Below are 6,799 nucleotides of genomic sequence, written 5' to 3'. Positions count from 1 at the left end.
GGCTGTGGGGACCAGCAAGCCGCCGTACCTGGGAAGGGCGGGGGCCGGAAAGGCTGAGATGTGGGCGAGGACCCGGCAGATCTCTGTGGACAGAGCAGGGCGGAGCCACTGTATTTCCATCATGGCCAGAGTCCCGGAGGCTTAGGGCAGAGGGACCCGGCACCCCAGCAGGGAGCAAGGGAGCGGCCCGGATCTCCCAGAGTAGTCCCCTGTGGGTGGGGGTCCTGTTCCCGCCCGCTGCTGAGTGGGTCTGCCCCAGGCTTCTAGTGTCAGATCGCCCCGAACCCCCGCAGGCCAGGCCTCCTCAGCACGGAGCGTTGGGGCGATCACGCTGCCCCCAGAAACAGGGAAAGCGCGTGACCTAGCGGCAGGTTCTCTGAGACTCAGCTTCTAGAGCCTTACCTGGCCGTGCCCCCGGTTGGCTGTGGGAGTCCGCGCCTCCCTCAAGGCCCCAGGCTTGCCCTCGGAGGCTCACGGGCCTCCTGCCCTCCGCCTGGCTGTGCCCGTGTTCCCACACACGGCGACACCGTGCACTGACCCCTGAAAGCAATTTTCTCCCCGCTTTCGGGCTCCAGGAGGAGGGCCTGCCCAGAACCCCCTGGCGGTTCTGTTCTCAGGGGGCTTTGGGTGGTTGAGCGCTTGTTACCTGGAAGGCAGACCCCGGGACGTGGCTGCTCTGCGAACTGCACGGAGTCTCAAGTAAGTGGGACCCTTGGGGCAGTCCGGGGCTTCATCCTCCAACCCGAAGCCTCGGGTTTGGCTGACCCCTGCCCTCCGCCTGAGACCTCGATCTCAGACGGGGTCTCTTCGTTGGTCTTCCAGAACCCTCTCAAGTTGCTGTTTTTGCTCTCTTCTCTGCAAATGAGGAAGCAGGTCAGACAGAGGTCCTGCGCCGTCCAAGGTCCCTCTGGCCATCAGGGGCACACGCTGTCGCCGTCCCTCCCGCAGCCCGTGGGGCAGGAGCTCCCTGGTGACTCCAGCTGGGGTCTGCCACCCACCCCCAGGGGCCAGAGCGGATCCACTGCTCCCTGAGGCTGACTCTTGGTCTGTCCCCAGGTGACCTTGGCCTCTACTTCATCTGGGGCAACATGCTGGCCGCGGTTGGGAGGCCCATGGAGACTCCTGCTGGAGGCATCCAGGCTCAGCCCCACCGAGCCCTCAGGCCCTCCTTCCCCCTGAGGGTCTGCTCTCTCCTGGGACCCTTTCCCAATCCTGTTGTGAGACTCAGGACAAAACTGGATTGAAGCGGTTGAGTGGGGAGCAGTGTCTCGGGGCTGCACCCCCTTCCCCTTCCCCCGGCCTGTGCTCCTGGAGCCCCTCGCCCCTGCCTTCTGTCCGCTCCTGTGAGCCCTCGTCCGGCCCGCCGTCCCCAGTCCTGCCTGAGCCTCAGGCCCGGAGGGTTTTTCCTCTCCACCCCTGGTGCACTTTCCCAAGGAGCCCAAAATGCCTGTTTCTAGAAGTGCTAGCATTCGAGAGCTGTAGATGACTCACGTCTCAGCCAATGTCTCCCTCCTCGGCGCCCACGCCACGGGGCCTATTTCTAGCCGCTGGGTTGCATGTGGTGCTCAGAAAACCCGGGTTGGCCTGCATCACCTTCTTAACCAGACAGTCCAGCCGCTGGTTTGTCCTGACTTGCATGTGGGCTGTCCGTGGCCCGGTCCCGGAAGGCCAGTGTCCCTGCTGACCGAGGCGTGTTCTTGTCCAGCGCCGTTCGCCCTCAGTTTCTGTGCGTTCGACTGTGGCCTGAGAGTTCGAGACGCGTGTTTGGAGTCTGGACACGGGTCCCGGCAGCATGTCACGTCTGAGCCCTATTTTGGGTTGTGTGCACCCTCACAGGGGCCGCAGTGGCCCTCGGCATTCCTGCCCTAGAGATGACGACACTGAGGGTCAGAGTGGTCACCTGGATTAGGGAGCAGGGGTCTTCCAACTCTTTCATTCAGTCGACTCCGGTTTTCTCGGCCGTACGGCGAAGATGAGGACGTGCTGCCGTGACGTCGCTTCTCCTCTGGGTTGTTTTGAAGAGGGAGTTTCGGAGGTGACTCCGTAGGGTAGGCACAGAGGCGCTCGCTGTGTGCGGTCCTCCTTGCATCTGCATGCGTCTCCCGGTGCCCGCCCCGGGGTGCGTGCTGCTGGGACTGCGGCCCCGGGATCGTCCCTCGGAGCCCAGCTCCTTGCCGGGTTGGGGGGTGGCTCCGAGCGTCCGCCCTCCCCGCCAGTCCGATCCCCAGCTCGGCGGGACAAGCCAGGCCTCGTAGCCGAGTCCCAGTATTTAAAACCCATAAACAAGCCAGCAGTCCGTCTGCCGACGGGCGATGGGTCTGCCCTGTCCTCCCACCTGACACACTGCCCGAGACCCAGGCTGGGTCAGACCCTGGACACCGGCTGCTCTGCGGCGGGTTCTGTAAGGTGATGGGCGGTGTGGGGGGCGCTGACCCCCTTCCCGGCTGCCCCTCCTCTGCCTGGCCCTGGCCCTCCTGCTCCCCTCCCCCACCCCTGCAGGTAGCCCCCCGGGCCGGGGGCGGCCCTCCCTCACAGGATGCAGACCCTGGAGTTGGGCAGGGGGTCACGGGGCAAGAAGTCCAGGTCCTGGTGGCTGGAACGGGGTCTGGAAGGCCAGGGTTGGGTCCGGTCCTCCCCTCGGCCCTGCAAGCGCCTTGTCCTCGGGGCTGGGGCTCAGCCCCGTCCGGGGAGACGTGACCTCTCCTGCCCTTTTAGAGGCTCTTGGCTTTGCTGCTTTGCTGTCTTGGGACCTTTGGCCACTTGCTCCCTGTCACCCAGCGGCCACCCAGAGGCCGGCTCTGCAAACCAGCCCCCGTGCCTGTCGTCCTTCTCTGGAGGCCAGGGGAGCGCGCGAGCGACCCCCAGGGCACATGGGGTCACTGGGGAAGCGGGAGTTGGCGGTTACAGCCCCCACGTGGGGGCTGCCCCCAGGCCTGGCCCTGTCCGCCTCCTCCTCCCCCCGTCGGCTGGTCTGCTCCCCTGGGGCGCACACACATGCTGACCATGAAGAACCCCTGTGGCAGGTGGCAGGTGGCAGGGCAGGTGGCAAAGGCACCAAATTCTATCGTGTCTCCACACGTGGTACGTGCTCGATCCATACTTACCTTCTACAGCTGCTCCGATCCAAGACCCGCCACAGCCGGACTTCACGACCCAAGAGCCTGTATTCCAGACGTAGCGGCTCCGTGCCCTTCTCTGCGGGGGCTTTGGGTGGGAGGAGACGCTGAGGAAGTTGAAGACTTCCCGAACAGCAGACCTCGTTTCCTCACTGCCACGTGTGAAGGTCTGAGCGCAGGGAGACCCGGGGCGGCAGTGGGGGTGCTGAGGTCCCAGACGATCAGGAGGTGCCCGAGGGCCCAGACAGAAGGAAAGGCGATGCCTCAGTGTACGGTGGCCCAGGATGATGACTGAGCAATGACCGAGTGATCCGCCGGCACCCCCACAGGGGCACAGACCTGCGGGGCCCAGCTAACCTTCCCTAGATGATGGGGACGACCCGGCTGAGGGCGAGGACCCTGGGCCCGAGTGGGGAGTCTGCCGCGCCCGGCGGTTCCTCTAGGGTCAGCCCTCAGCTTCTGGCCTTGATCCCACGGGGGCAGACCGCATGGACAGGACCTGACCAGTCCATCACCAGGTGTAGTTGGCAGGTGCGTGGTCTGTGGGGCCCTTGTTCAAAATGCATAAAGGAGTTGTAGCCCAGACAGAGGCTGGGGGTGCCGGTGGCCCCTGCTGTAGGGGACTCTCAGGGCTGGAGGGTCCCCCTCGTGGTCCGGGGTGCACTGGGGTGGCCAGGAGGCCAAACTAGTTCAAGGCACCAGTGCTGGGGGCGGCCAAGGAGGGGTGCATGAGATGTGGGAGGGGGAGCTGTCCCAGGCAGAGGAAGCACAGCAGCAGACGCCTCCTCCAGGAGGCCCTCGGCAGGGTCACCCTCCCTGGGCTACTGGGCCTCTCATGGGGTGGCCCCAGGGCCCGGGCTTCCTGGATTCTGGAGAAAGTAGAGGCCATTGCCTCTCTCAAATGCCGTGACCCATTTTCAGAAGCCAGTGCCCTTGACCGTTGTCTGGGATGTGTGGCTTGGGTCTGGACCGGCCTCTCGTTCCCTCCGGGTGTTGTTGCTGTGGAAGAGGGACTCCTGGGTCCTCTGGGTCTGAGCTCATCCCCTCCCTGCCCCGAAAATGCATGCTTTGTCCTGCCCCTTTGGGCTCCTAAGACTTCGGAACCCGCGGGACACCGGTTGGAGCTCCCAGATGTGCCCCGCAGACGGGCTAACTGGGAAGGGGCTCTGTCTCTGGGCCGGACGGTCCCTCCTAGCGCATCCTGTCACCTGGGCAAAGGGTCGTCTTGGGGCTGTGGCTCCGAGGGTAGCTGGCCCTTCCAGGCAGCACAGCCTCTCATTTCTGTAGACACAGTCCTGTGTCCTGGTCACAGCAGTGTCCCCACCCGGAACGTGAGAGTAAGGAGACCTTCAGCAACTGATTGGTAAAATGGGCGTAAGGCGCCGGCTCAGGGCCTCCGATCCCAGCAGCGGCAGGCTCTCGAGGAACACGACGGCCCGACCGCTATCAGCCTGGCACCCGGGGGCCAGCGACGTCGGGGCACTGGGACCCTCACCCCGTGGGGCGCTGCGGCTGGGCAGTCCTGCCCCCTGGCCCTGAGCCCCCGCCTCTGGGCCTCAGAAGCTTTGCCCAGCGGCCCCCAGGTCGTCCCTCTGCCAGCGGGGCACGGGGAAAGGCAGAGGGGCAGGGGAGCCTCGCCCTCTCTCCTTCCTGGTTCAGCTCTGGCACCACGACCACTCTGACCCCAGGAGATGCTCCGGTCGGAGAGCAGACGGGTGTCTGTGAACGCCCCCTGCCTTCGTGTAAGACTAACCACCCTGCTCCCTAATGGGCTTTGCTGTCCCTGTGCGTGTGGCGAGTCTACCTGGGGACCTGCCCAGGGGGTGACAGTGCATCGAGGGGCTGGCAGGGGCAAGCACTGTGGCCCCATCACATCCCCAGCGCAGGTGCAAAGGTAGACCCTTCGCCAGGCCCAGGATCCCACAGAGGCCCAGGAATCTTCTGGAACATTCTGCTCACACACACACAGCTTGAGAGGCCCAGAGGAGGTGGCTGGGTCAGCCCTTCCTGCGGCCGGGCTGTGCCAGGGCAGCCCAAGTCCATCCAACACCCAGAAACACCCCCAAAGCTGATGCCCAGAGCAGGAGGCCCCCCCAGACCACACACTGCTCAGTCCAGAATGGCAGCCCAGGGTGGGCGTGTGGGGCCCGGCAGGGTCATGATGCATGGCTGGGCCCTTGGGGCACTTCCCAAGGTCATCCGTTTTTGGGTGATACAGAGACCCTTGGAATGGGAAAGTGGATTCTGCCCCCCGCTGTGGTGTGGTGGGGGCAGGAGGGTGGGGGCCCACCGGTTCTGTACCCCTCCGTGCACGGCCTCCTCCCGGGGCCTGCCCGCAGGCTACAGGCACAAGCTTGCCTAAGGCTTCCAGGCCCTCAGTGTGATGGACAGTGGTCCTGGCCCCACTGTGGTCCCGCGGCCGAGCCCGCCGTGGCCTCAGGGAACGTGCGGGGTGCTCGGTGCCCGAGGAACCTCAGACAGCCCACGAGTACCTTCTTTTTTTTTTTAAGATTTTATTTATCTGAGAGAACTAGAGAAAGTGAGAGAGAGCAAGAGAGAGCATGAGTTGGGGGGAGGGGCGGAGGGAGAGGAGGGGCAGACTCCCTGCCGAGCAGGGGGCTCTGAGCGCGGGACCCCGAGGTCATGACCCGAGCTGAAGGCTGAGCCATCCGGGCGCCCTGCCCCCCACGAGGAACGTTTCACTGTGAGTGTGTCCCATGCAATGTTAGGGACGCACTGGTACGAAAACTCAGTTCATCTGCGATTCCAGTTGCAAGGGGAGGCCCTGCCTGACGCGTCCTTGCAGAGGTGCAGCCCAGGCTCCCAAGGGGAAGCTGTGGCGGGACGGGGCCTCAGCGTGTGTGCGTGCGCATGTGCGTGTGCATGTGTGTGTGTGTGCACGCACGCGTGTGCATGTCTCTCTGTGTGCATGCACATGTGCATACGTGTATGTGTGCGCATGCATGTGCCTTGTGCACACGTGGGCAGGTATAGGTGTGCACATGTGTGCACGTGTGCATGTATGCATGTGTCTTCGCACGTGTGCCGTGTGCATGTCTGTGCACATGTGTGTGCATGTGTACGCATGTGCATGCGTGCATGCATGTGCCTGTGTGCACACGCATGCGTGTGTGCACGTGGGTGTCTGTGCAGGCACAGCCCAGCAGAAAGCCCCCTGCTCCGTGGCTCCAAGTCCAAACCCTGAGCGGATGAGCAAAACACACGAGAGGCTGGAGGAGCGGGGTCTGCAGGTGCGGCCCCGGGGCGGGCGGTGGGGACCGGGGACCGGCACCCTGGCCCCGACCCCGCACACCTGTGCTTGCGGCTGCCGGCCGTCGGATTGCACGCGGTGCTTGGTGTCGCCGGGCCCCGTCCGCGTTGTTGCGGGTGCTCTGTGAACGTTCTCCGAGACTCCTCAGAAAGGCAATGGCCGGGCCACCCGCGTGACAGGTACGGCCACGCAGGGGGGTGGGGCGCTCAGTGCACCAATTGTCTCAAGTTCCAGCAGGGGCCGCCGTGTGTTTCGCTCGCTGGCCAGTCGTTGCAGCAGACGTCTCACCACGGTGACCGCTCACACGGGTTAAAAAACGGGTGCCTGGGGGGCTCCGCCCGGCTGGCGTCCGACTCTTGGTCTCTGCTCAGCTCGTGATCTCAGGGTCGTGAGATCGAGCCTCGTGTTGGGC

The sequence above is a fragment of the Martes martes genome (assembly GCF_963455335.1).
Source record: "Martes martes genome assembly, chromosome: 1".
NCBI lineage: Eukaryota > Metazoa > Chordata > Mammalia > Carnivora > Mustelidae > Martes > Martes martes.
This window is presented reverse-complemented; position numbering follows the sequence as displayed.